At 42.6% G+C, this 13,376-nt stretch overlaps 1 protein-coding gene across 1 annotated transcript in view; it reads right to left on the bottom strand.

Moving 5' to 3' along the window:
* The window catches only part of sema4c (sema domain, immunoglobulin domain (Ig), transmembrane domain (TM) and short cytoplasmic domain, (semaphorin) 4C), a 105,280-nt gene extending 92,829 nt beyond the window's left edge, over positions 1-12,451 (bottom strand). The window contains exon 1 of the mRNA XM_005747752.2: positions 11,845-12,451. The gene's annotated coding sequence lies outside the window, so the exon portion shown is untranslated. The remainder of the gene's footprint in view (positions 1-11,844) is intronic.
* Positions 12,452-13,376: the final 925 nt, after the last annotated feature.

The raw sequence follows: 13,376 nt of genomic DNA, 5'->3' as shown, positions 1-13,376 counted from the left end.
CTGGGAAAACTACAGCGCGATATCTGTGGATGAGTTTCTGTTTGTCTGTCAGTAGTTAATATGAAAGTCTCTTTAATGTGAATTTCTGTGTATGTAGACAATGACAAATCTGCAGACACAACAGATTTGAGACTTTTGCTAATTTACCACAGTTAACTAGCGTATTATCATAAACAGATAGCATGTAATTGCCCGCCCGACCCCATTTAATCACAGACTGATTGGAGACCGACTCCATCTTATCGCCATTTTACCGTTATCTCTGACACACTAACGTCAGTTTGAAGACGGTAATTGACTACGAGTCATCACAGACTTGGCGTCCGCCTTCAAAGCAGCTATTTCAGAGGCAGTAAGATTTCACACAGTCGCAATAATTTTGGCCGGGCCACGGTCTCCAACCACTGTTTTTCTAAACTGTAGCTAATTGTTCAGCTAAACTTATATAGCTTCACATGCTGAACTACTTGATATGTGCTATAAATGCCTCAAAACTATCCATAACTTCAGTAGTTGATTAAATATTTCAAGAAAGAGTTTTTATTTATTTCTCCAAACACAAGATAAAAGAGTTTATCTCTATGATAATGAATGGATCCTCATAGAGAGATCGTTGAAAAACACACAAAGAGTGGAGACAACAGGGGCGGGAAGAGAATAGGAGACAGTACCGAGAAATAAAAAAAGAGTGGTAAGCTTGACAAAGAGAGTGAGAAGGCAAAAGCCAGACTGGAAATTGATGGTGTAATTGTTGACTGCTGGTCAGCTCTTATCTTGGTTTCTCAGGGCCGTTGTCTGGGCAAGCCGGCTTCCTTTTTGCTTTTCCAATTGCCGTCTCTCTCTAAGAGTTGACCAAACCTGGCAACCTGAACACATTTCTCTATTTTTTTTACCTCTTGCCAACCTTTCCTCTTGTATTCATCCCAGTCGAAATCCCTCTCCTCTTATCTTCTTTCTGTCGTATTATTGAGGCCTCGTCCCACTGAGCATCTTCCTTTCTTTCCATCTCTTTCTTCAAACGAGTCAGGCTTCATGCAGAGAGCAGTGGACTGGAAAAGAGCAGCGGGAGATGGGTGAGAGCGCAACCAGCCTGCGGGTCAGAGGTGAGTCTGCAGCAGGACAGGGGGTAGGCGAGAGGGGCCAGTCCAGAATTGCTTTCTCTTTTTCAAACCCGCCCCTCAACAATAGGGGCTATTGTGTCTGCAGCTGCTCATACAGACAGACTCAAAGGAGGATTTAGTGCTAGATTTCAGGTGAGACCATTAAGGTGCTAACAAGAACCATAGCATGGCCTGAGATAAGCTAAGTGTGGAAAAAGTGAATGAAAGAAGCTCAACAGGAGTCTTAAGAGGAGAAGACTGAAGCCGTCTTCATGATCAGCAAACGTTGTGAGGATGTGTCCCGGTTTTTAGGCTAACTGCATGTGGAACAGTGTTAGATATCATTGCATTTACTGGTTAAACAGTGAGTTTAGCATATGCATGAATGATTCACTCCCTGCATTGCCTCTTTCTTCAAGGCTCTTGTTTAATAAATCTTTTAGATGGTACTTGTGACATGATACCTCTCTGTTGCAGTATTAGCAGCTGGTATGAAGACTGTGCCATTGTCTAATTTCAGTCACAACAGACGAGGAAAGAGATCGGTGATTCATGGACGTGGATCAAGGTAGATACGTCATGCTGAGATCCATGAGGCAAAATGTGATTAGTCAGACAGGGGGCAAGTCATCTCACTCCTCTTCATCGCACATTACATTGTTTTCTACAAATCACGCTGACTCCTTACTGAGACGTCTCCAATTAAGGCAAAGATATAAACCACAGATGTGTAGGCATTTGAACAGTATGGCGCACACACTGCCTTCCATCCTCTTTGCACTGACCAAAAGTTTCCTGTAGTATGTGAAAGAAATGCTTGGTTAGTAGAAGTCTACCTTGACTTTTCAATAAGGTTGGATAGTTATCTTTGAATTTAGAAGTGCTACACTGGGTAAACACCTGTATTTTCACCTGAGAATGGTAATAAGTAACTAATTTTCCTACAGGCCGAGCTAACCCAAGACAATCACAGGAGGAAATGAAGCAGAATAGCTCTCACCCTCCTTCTAGCTACGAAAGCTAAGCTACTCCCACACACAAGCTCAGTGGAGATCTCAGAGAGCAGTCATGTAGGGGCCCTCCTGCTGCCGATAAACCTCCACTGGCCCTTCTGTAGAGCCTACCCTGGAGAGAGGCCATTAGCCTGGCTGCAGCTCCTTCCTGGATAAGCTGCAGCTTACCAGCCGACGAGCCACAGGGCAACTTTTTTTATTGTCCTTTCAAAACTTTATGCGTGAGTGTGGGGCGATAGCTTGGGAGGGGTTGCGAGTGCTGTAGCCTGCAATCCAGCATGTGTGTGTGTGCGTTCAAGTTGTGCCCTCCCAGCACTTCCTGCACTAACGGCCGGTCCCACGGTAGGAAAGGCGAGCTCTATCTGACCAGAACAATGCCAAAAAAAGGCTGTCATAAAAACAAACTACCATGCTCTGGTTAGCACGGGGGAAGAGGAGGGTAGGGGCCTACTTTCCTTTACACACCCCCTACTGCACTGCATCTGGATCATTATTCCCATACACACAGTCTTAGTTATGCAGGGTTTGAGCCAGTACTTTAACTGTTATCTTCTGCTGCTGGCCTGGACACATTTACATAGACTATCCAGGACAAAATAATGAATGAAAACGGCAAGAAGCAGCTGAATATGCATATTCACACACACATAGCAATGCTGCAACTGACAGTAAACAATGGGAACCTCCGTATACACAATGGCTCAGAGCAGGACTGACGTATCACCGAGACCTGAATAACAAAAGAAGGGAACAACTCCAGTGGTCCTCTCTGCACAACACATCGCCCAGTCAACTGAGCCAGAATGCATTTGCTGACTTGGAACAAGCAAAATAACAAACGGCTGACTAACGTGCAAGTTGGGGCCCTCAGGAAACATGCTAAACAATCTACACGGTGCCCCCGAAACACAGTTGGCTTACGGACAAGGTTTTTGTTTTGGCTGAGCATATTACTATCTCTTCCCCAATCCAGCTTTACAATTTCAGCCTCAGCCAAGCATGGGCAGACCCAATAAGCAGCATCAGATAGGATAGATGGGTCCATCTGCTATCTGAAAAGGAAATTACTAAATAAGTATCAAATATAATGGAGATTTCTTACCCTGAGCCACTCTTCGACTCGGGAGATGAAAAAAACAAATAGGAAACCCAGAAGCAGTGCAAATGGATTGGTATTGATTTATGTAGCTTACTATAATTATAGATGCGAACAGCAATTAAAGAAATACATCAACATGAGGCAAAAGAAGTGTTTGCTTTCATGCCAAGAGTTAGCTGAGAAGATCAGAAACAACCACTCCACTCTCATGTCAGAATCACAGTTCTTGACGTCTTGTCGTCTTTGCCAACTGCTATAACAACAAAGCGTCATAACATTTCTTACTTCAGCTGGACTTGCTGTAGTTTTGTCCTAAACAACAAGCATTGCTGTTTTGAAAATATAGTCTACATTGCTAGATAAGCTACAGAACAGGGAAAGGAAGTTCAGCACTCAAACACAAACAAAATGGCTGCCAAGATGGTATCTGTTGTGTCCGGTTTGAAACTTGCTATAGGGCACTTTAATAGTTGTGAAAATGATGATAAATTATTAGCTAAATTATTCTATCAAGCTGATTTGTGGTTTCTCACTTTAATCTTCAATGCATATTTTATAGAAAGTAGTAAAAGAGTCAAGAAGTCCGTAAACTTAGCTTAGCAGGAAACAGTTAGCCTAGCTTAGTCAGAAGCCTTCAAATCCCATCAGCTTTCTGTGTTTTGCTCTGAACAAAAAGCTAATATATAAATTATAACAAAGCTATTAGCTATTAGAGAGGTGGACTCTGTGGTTTTTGTTATTTACTCAGGTCAAACATCAACAGCTGTAGTTTTACTGTTCCACAGCACTTTAGCAAGTGATTCTGCTCACAATCTATGGCTTTATAAAACTGTATGAAATTGACTAACTGAAAATTGTATATTTCAGATTTTTCTTTATGCAATTTAGGCTACACACTTTACTAATGTACCGATAAATATACATTCACAGGCCACTTCATTAGAACTTAGAACTTTTATTGTCATTGTACAGTTGCTTGTAGAGTGAAATTCGGTACACACGTTCAACTGCTTGCTGATGCAAATATCTTACCATCCAATCACAACCAGCACGTCATGTGGCTATGGTCCAGGCCACCTGATGAGTTCAAGCTTAGCATCAGAATAGGGAAGAAAGGTTGATTTAAGTGCTTTAAGTAGCATGGGTGTTGGTGCCAAAGTATTTCAGAAACTGCTGATTGATCTGTTTTTTTCCATACAACCATCTGTAGGGATTACAGAGAATGGTCCAAAAAAGAGGTCAGAATTTGGTGTAAACACCATTAAAGTGTGGCTCCATCCCGCCTTGTATCAATGATTCAGGCTACTGGTGATGGTGTAATGGTGTGGGGGATATTTTCTTGGCCAACTTTGGGCCCCTTAGTATCAAATACTTTGGAATGTGGTGGAATGGATGATTCGCATCAAGGATGTGCAGCCAACAAATCTGCAGCAACTGTGTGATGCTATCACGTCAATGCGGATCACAATCTCTGAGGAATGTTTCCAGAGCCTTGTTGAATCAATGCTACGAACAGTTACAGCAGTTAAATGGGTCTAACTCAATACTAGCAAGGCGTACCTAATAAAGTGTCTGTGATTGTATATCAGCCATGATGAGTTTAAGTCTAAATAGCAAGTGTTCATTCTTCTCTGATCATAGTTAAACTGTGCCGCAGCTATGTTTGTAAATCAGATGCTTTCACATTTATACTGAGTGGCCTGCACTGCAAACCAAAGATGAAAAGGAATTTCAACAGTTGTGATATTTCCAGCTTTTTCAGCAAGCGAATCCTGAGTCTTGACGGGCCGAAGATATGGAGAGGACTGAAGAGATACAGAAAGGAGAGTAGGCAGGAGAGACCAAGCAGGACTAAACCACAGAGGCTAGAAATGAGGCCTGAGAGAATGAGAAGAAGAAGTAAAAGAAAGTGTGAGGGAGGAAGACGAGCATAAATCAAAAAGAGAAAGGACAAAATCGGAGAGGGAAGAAGGGATGAAGAGATGGATGAAGACAAGGAACAGATAACCCCGCTACAGGAGCTCATGGTACCTTTTTATTCACTGTCCTTAAATATTCTAGTGCAACACACACAATAACATATTTGTCTTTATTTCTGTGATATAAGTCATTAGGCTGAGATTATTCTCAACATTTAATCTCCAAATGTTCTTGTAAAGCTGAGGGTAAAATGAATGTGTGCACGCTATATGATTAGATAAGTAACAAGAGAGGAATTTACCATTAGTTGAATAATCTTCCTCTTCAAATGTGACGTAGCAAAACAACCTGATTTGAAGACGTTCCCAACGAAAGGCAGGAGAAAGACGTTTCCACACTCAGTGGTGCCACTCTTGGCCATGGCTCGACTATTTCCTGTGACCATCTGAGAAATACAGCTGTTCTCGGGATTGCGGCTGTTGATTAAATGTGTTTGTGTAGCACGTTGCGGCACTGCATCAACAACTATAGCTTCAAGCTGTCATAAAAAATATCAGCTGTTCAGTTTTTATCTGTGAACTCCGGGCTGTTGTTCCTGTAGCCCCTCATTAAGGAAGCGGGGGAAAAGTGCGCTGATATATTACGACAAGTTTCACCGTAAAAATGGATTTGTGAAACGTTTGGCGACTCTATTGAGCTACAGAAGTAGATTTTGTTTTATTCTTTTCAAATGTGTACCACCTTGTCATCACTATATGATCTTTTAGGTCTGCATCCTATCAAATTTCAGCAAGAAAGTGATCGAACTTGCAGAAATATCTGCTGAATTCAGCCTCACAACTTTCACACTATTCTTTTAAATAATCTTTAAAAGAGAGATGCACACTCCTCTGTTGCTGTCCGCCAAACGTACTATGTTATATATATGCATATGTATTTGTTCTGTATCTCAAGTAAGCAAAACTCAATTTAACCTTCTAACTCCAAGTGTCCTGTTTTACATAAAAACTTGGACCCAGTTATTGTTAGATACAAACACAAATAGCGTAGCTAGCAGGCACCAGATGGCCAGTAGTGGTCAGCTGGTAACAAACAAGCAGGTCAGGGCTCTCCTCCACCTCCATTCTGCCCAGCATAAATAATGCAGAGGACTCGAGCTATCAAGAGAAACTCCACCGAACTCCTCTAAAAGCCTCGAGTAACTCTCCGAGCAAGTCCTGAAAAGGGGTGTTTACTTGTGGTGAAAGAAAAAAAGAAGGGGCAAACCTTTGTGTCATAGCAGGGAGCTACGACACAAAGGTTCTGTTCATTCATTTGTGTCAGACAACAGTAATTAGATCTGCGTGATGACTGCACTGCATTCTGACATCTTTAAAACTGCAATGATCAAAGCCGGGGGTGGGGGGGTGATTTCAGGTCAGGATGAAAAGCTTTGATAAACAAAACTTCTATATTGTAAAAATAATGAAAATCTGGTGCAGACAGCTATACTAGCTGCACATATTTGCCTCCAGGACCAACATTCTGCTCCATATTGGATTTTCCACCAGTCTGACTTTCCTGGAAACACTTTTCGTCCCTTAGGGCTTATTTATTTATTGATTGCCCCAAAGGATGATGGGGGGAGGGGGGCTGGCTGCATCATTCACAGAGGGTTACATGTATTTATTACTCCTTTGTACTCTGTATTCTGAGCGTAGTGAATTTTTGGCAATATTGTTAATTTTTTGACAATAATGTCAGTAAGACTTCATTTAATTTACCTGAATTGATTTGGAGAGATGAAAGGAACATCTATAACAGCTGCTCCCGGGGCATTCAAGGTACTGGCACAACTATTAGAGCCACAAAAAAGGATTACCCTAGTATCCTAGCATAGTTTTCATTCACAGTAGACTGAATGTGCACTTGTCTGTTCAATTAAAGTCGAGCTATATAAGTGGTGAGGGTTTACACTTTGGCAATGCAAAAATGACCTCATCATGCAACTCGAGTTGAGCCGAAACGAGTGGAGGGGGTGTATGTGAGCGTAAGTGGGCAAGAGAGATAGAGGATGAGAGCGAGAGAGAAAAAGAAAAAGCTCAAAGGGAAGGGTAAGTTGCAGAACAGAAAAAGCTTCTCCTCTCGGAACAACTGCAATCACAGCCGCAGCCAAAACCCCCCCGGATCCGTCCTTGCTGCCTAACGGAAACTTCTCAGCAGGCCTTAAAGCAACTGAGACAGAGGCTGGAGGTTGTGCAGTGGTGTGTGTACCATTCAGCATGAGCACAATTTGTGCTCTGCGTTACAGGAAGAGTGCCATCTGTAGTACTTGGACAATAAATGACGACCACGTCAGTTTTAAGAAACGTCAGAATTTGCTGAGACAACTAACATGCTTGTGTGTTTTCTTAGTGTCTTTCAACGGTAATGCATTCACATTAGGAAGAAATGCAAATGTGCAAAGTAAAGAAATCCAAAGTTCTGTTGCATTTTCACACGGCATGCTTAACTGCAAAAACCAATGAGGTGCTTTATGGGATTTGAATATTTAATCTAGTATTTAGTTTAGAAATGGAACAACAAAACAAGTTTTTGCAACACATTCAATTTATTATATAGGCAATTCATTACCTTACTTAAGCTAATTACACTTGAAATGAGTTGTTTTTAATATTACTCGCCATTGAACACGCCAAACGATAGTGAAACTATGAAAACTGTAAAAGTCTTTGATTAAAAGTTGTTTTTTACTGCTGCAACCAACACATTTCAAAAAACACAACTTTAACCTTGAGGAAAACAGCCTCTGTTTACCGGTTTGTGCTGACTTTTCATAGTTTCACTAGCGCTTGGAGGAGCTTGCAAGTGTTTGCAGACGAGTTGGCATCTTCCATGCAAACTACTAGCGACTCAGGCAACCTACTAGCAACCAAAGCAATTAAAAAGAGAGTTTTGAGTGATGCACTTGCAACCACTTTGCAACTAGCAACTGCTAGCAACCTCCAGCAGCAGTTGCAAGATGTTACCAACCATTATCCAAACCACTCGAGCTTCTGACCACCTATCCTACAAAATTCCTCTACAGCAAAGACGACAATAATGCACTTGTATACCAAACAATACAACAGAGCATGTGTCATTAACACATAGAGATTTTTCAATATTAGCAAGGCAACAATTAGCAATATTAGCAAGGCAGTTAGCACTGACATCACCATAGGTGCTGACGATACATCCTCCTACTGATTTAACATTTTATAGTGGTCCCCTCCCTTCCTCCAAATGTCCAGAATGGATGCCAAAGAAGAACATAGCATTGTTCTTTCAGTTTTTTAGTTGTAATGAGTGCACCAGCTGGGCACTTGTAGTGCACTTCATCTAGCAGTACTTATAGACTCAAAACAGGGGAAAGGCAGGGTGTAAGAGCAGAAGTAAATAATTTTAGACATATGCATTAGACAACAACAAAAAATGCATAAAATGTGACCGGGTTTAATTAAAGGCGCTCAGCGTTTGTGATTAATGTGCTAATGACATGCTAATGTGTAACACTATGTTAATGTTTGAGTTTCATGTGTGTGATGTTACTCTTAGGAACATGAAGGCACATCTTGCGCGCGTGCACACACACACACACACACTGTCTTATCCATACAGCATAAGGTTTATATCACTTTGAACCTGAACCCTGACACATTTGCCACAGTGTTCCTTTAAACACCTTCTCTAAACATTAGCCTTTCCAGCCCATACTTGCAACACGTTGTTCCCCTCACACACACACACGACCCATCTGCTTCAGCTCTCCGGACCTTGCATCTGGCCTCCCATGAACCATATCTCTGTTTAACACACACACATACACCGAGGAGCTCTAAAAACCCCCCACAGAATCAGTGCGATTATGTTTGAGCTGCATTAGAACACAGAGGGCATAGCTCGAAATGTGAACTCTTTGCACCTCAGCAGGAAATACAGACCAGTGTGAAACAGAAGAAACAAAACAAAATCTGTTTCTGTGAGATCCTTTTTTTTTTTAAGCAAAGAAAAGCAGATAGACTAAATCGGTCCTGGGATGAAAGGACGTTTTGAAAAAAAAAAAGAAAAAAGCCTACTGTGGGAAGCTGGCACATCAACTGTTGCTCTGCAAAAGACACAGAGCCTCCAAGGAAATTATGATGAGCGGATTCAGATCCATACCTTCGTGATACACCACAGCCGGCGTGAACACAGGCTCTGTGTGTTCCCGTATGCAAAATGAGTTACATAATCAGCAATGATCCCATCATTGTTGCATTTTACTGTGTTCAGCTGCTTGGTTGTGGGCTGCAGTACACGTCGCGCTGACGTGATGCATGTGACACTGGGGTGACGATTAAACGCACGCAAACGGGCGGGCACAGAGCAGACAGGAGGCATCTGCCTCTGTCACGACGTATGGTCTATGACGCAGTGTTGACCCCCACGTGTGGAAACTGCCTGTGATTTGTTCTTTGTTGCAGTTTTCCGATGGGACATTTAAGAACTTTGGGGCTAATGCTGCAATGTGCCTCTTAAGAAACTTTAACAAGCATTTTTTTCATTCTGTAAACAAAACACTCACATCAGTCAAAGCAAATCAGTTGCAAAACCTTGGAATAGAGGGGACCAGCATGGATGGCATGAAACCCAGACAAGACGGGAACACACACACAAACAGTAGGAGACTTTCCACATCAGTCAAGCTTTTATGAAAACATCAAATGAAGCTGGGCACGTGCCTGTAGAGGCATTGCCATTTACATGTGTGCGCTATCAGCCTGGATGACTGTGTGCCATTTCACTGCATGTGTATGAGGAGCAGCTTTAGGAGTGCATGAGGGGGATATAGGAAGGAGGCTGGCTGTCAGGATGTGGAGTCCATTGTCTGTCCAACAATGAAGAGATTGAGTCGGCAGGAGTCCTGTGGCTCTCTCAATAGAGGCATTAACATCTGGGGCGAGAGGGCTACAGTGTGTGTGTGTGTGTGTGCGTGTGTGTGTGTGAGAGAGAGAGAGAGAGAGAGAGAGAGCGACAGAGTGTGTGTCATTGTTGCGAACACCCTGGATAAAAGTGGATTTTTAAGTTTGTTTTTTTTAGCCTGGGAATAATGCAGATGTCAGGAGGAATCCTTCAACAACTAAATTGGTTTTGAAAGATCTCTCCTTGTAACCCGCTTCACTGCCGAATAATCTGTGCAATACTGCGCGTGCCTTTAGTGAGGATTATGTGTCTACTTTTCTTTTTTCCCCCTCAAAGTCTGTGAACTTGATTTATACCAAATTAAAAGGTGGGTGAATTGAATTTTGGCAGGCTTATCCACTGCTACATCCCTCTGCACGGCAAATGTCAACTTGCTAACTCTGATTTCTACTCGCTTATTGCTTCCATTAATCTTTGCAAATGACACAGTGACACAAGCGGACGCACAGAGACCTGCAGAAGCCACCCGCCCACCTGTGGTACAGGGAAAGGGAGTCTCCTGTGACAGTTACACAAATATCACAGTCAGAAAACAGATCCTCAAGTATGATATCACTACTAAAAACCTATCTCCTCTGTCCCACATGGCAACAGCCCTTTGCAGGGACCCCCAATCCAACACCCTTCCTTCCTTCTTCTAAACTACCACCTCCTTACACCAACCCTCACTTCCTCACTGTCCAGTGTGGACACACGCCCCTCCTTCCACCTTCCAACCCTCCTCCTCCTCAGTAATTACAATAATCACTCAAGTGAAGCTAATACTTACTTCATTAAGGCAAAGGAAAAAAGAAAGAGAGGGAAAGAAGAACAAGGAGGAAACCACTCCAAAGTAATATCTCAAACCAGTGGATTATTGTCACCATAAGAGCTTCATTTTTGAGTATTAACTGAGGGATACAGGCAGCAGTTGAAGGGACTCCGTTCTTTCTTTCTTTCTTTCTTTCTTTCTTTCTTTCTTTCTTTCTTTCTTTCTTTCTTGGCATCTGAAACTTAAAACCTCTTCACAAATCTAAAATCCACACATGTGCACAAGTGCAGAAAACTTTGAAATCTACAAAGCAGTTTCCCTTCGCAGGAAGACGACAGCGGCCACAGTGAGTGAGGATTACGAGGGGGATCTGTATTGATGTTATTAGAGGCGGAAAAAAGCACTACCAAGCAAAAGAAGGTGCCTAAAAGTTTGTCTTGTCAGGCACCAGACTCGCTCAGAACTTAAGAGCCTGAAATACAGGCAGACACAAAAGAGATCATTCTCAGACTGCTGCACCAGTATACACCGAGAGGTCAGCTTCACGTTGTGCGTTTTTGCTGCACGGTAGCATTGCCGGGCTGTGACTGTGGAGGTGCAGCGGCAGCACATTACAGTAGATGCACAGAAATACAGTAGAAAAAAGCCCGGAGTTGATTCCCTTCCAACTGCCCCTGACCGCAGTGCGCTGTGTTTACACAGCGCGAAAAGGGGATAAAGTTGCATCGCATTGAGCCCCAAAACTGGCAACCCAAAACACCCCAAATCATCTGTCTATACAAACGCACTGCACCTTAGATGGTGCTGTTTTAGGAAGAAATTTAAAAAAAACGTGGGCTTCTTGGCAACAGTTGGAGATTCGGACGCTCCGGGGTTTGGGATGTTTTCTGCCTCTGCTTGCTTCGTTAGTGTGTTAAAATCCAGCCGCCTCGCAGCGCTGGAAGCAATATTGCCGAGAAATAACGAGCGCACACTTACCTTATTATTACGGTGATGGTGCTGATGATCACGGGCAATGCGTCCTGCGCTTTTCCTCCCCGCTCTCCGTCCTTCTCTGACGACTGGAGCCAGTATCCGTTTCTGCCTCTCTGTCTCTCTCTCTCTGCTTTCTCCGTTATCTCACGTTTGTTTTTGAATTTGAGTTATAAATTATTCCACATCCTCATCAATTTCTGATGCTCTCTCTCGCAGTTCCTCTCGTGTCCCCTATGCCTTTTTTCCTCCTAAAAATGTTTGGACTGTAAGGCAAATCAAGCCATATGATCCTGTCATTCAGTTTTTCACACAGAACTGGCTCTCCGCGCAACTCCCTCCCTGGGCTTTGTAACACGAAACCAGGCGAAGACGAGGAGGAGGAGAAAATGAGGAGGAGAGGGGAAAAAAGCAAAGAAAGAAACGAGAGCGTGGATTGAATCCACTATCTGGGACCAGCTAAAAGGATCTACCCGCCTCCCTGTCTCAGAAGTTTCGGCAGTCCGTACCAAGCAGATATGTCAGAGTGGTCGTCGCGCTGCGTCTCTGTGCCAATGTCCAATGGAAATGATGTATATGGGAGTGTGTGTGAGGGGTGCGTGGCGCTGCAGCGTGTGTGCGCCCCCAGCCTACTTCTGCAGTACGCATCACAGCAGGGACCTGAGAGGATTTAAAAAAACAACAACAACAACAAAAAAAACCCCAAAGAAGCACACAAACAGGTCTCCGCCCATTAGCCCCTCAGAACAAGGGTCAACAGCAGAGGACCCCCCGGCAGTCATTAGATTTACTGTAGAACATGCACGTTTCTTTCTTTCTTTCTTTCTTTCTTTCTTTCTTTCTTTCTTTCTTTCTAAAATAAGTCCGCCCCAACCTGAGGTCAAAGTCCCTTTACACCTCCGACTCCATACATCTGACACCCAGGACTTGGGTGGTGCTACGCCACTGACCACCAAGCTTAGCATAAGAGGTGGGATCCAAATATGATAGCAGTGATATCAACACTGGTCTTGGAATCGGACTGGTACTAGGATACGTTGTGCAGTATGTAGCTTACTCAGTTGTGTTAATTATTACTTTCCGGGAATTAAAAAAATACATCTCAATAATAAACAATGAAAAAGGTCTGAACCTTTTTGTGTTGACTGTCACATCTACTTTATTAAAAGTGAACAGCACAAATGAAAACAACCCAAAGTGTTTTAGAAACATTCCAGGTCTCAAAAAAATCCCAGTTTCAAAACATGAAAAGCTGAAAGGTTTGTTTTGTTGTGTTAACTAAGTATTGTGGAAAGTAAAAATCATAGTTATTAAACTATGGTCATTAAATTTTTTTTTTCAGAATTTGACAATTGTTGATGAATCCTAAATCAAACAACATTTGCAGTATCGCACGGCACTGTTTAACATCTCTTAAGCAGATGTTAATGCGGCATTATAATTATTATTTCCTTTAATAAAGTTACTAAACTTGTTGTCAGATGAAGTCTGTAACAAATGTTTATTTTTTTGTATTCATTCTCTAATCGTCTCATGAA

Source organism: Pundamilia nyererei, unplaced genomic scaffold (assembly GCF_000239375.1).
Source record: "Pundamilia nyererei isolate P.nyererei 1_Seehausen unplaced genomic scaffold, PunNye1.0 scaffold00203, whole genome shotgun sequence".
In the NCBI taxonomy this organism is placed as follows: Eukaryota; Metazoa; Chordata; class Actinopteri; order Cichliformes; family Cichlidae; genus Pundamilia; species Pundamilia nyererei.
Note: the sequence above shows the minus strand (reverse complement) of the source record. Positions and strands in the feature narration are given on the sequence as shown.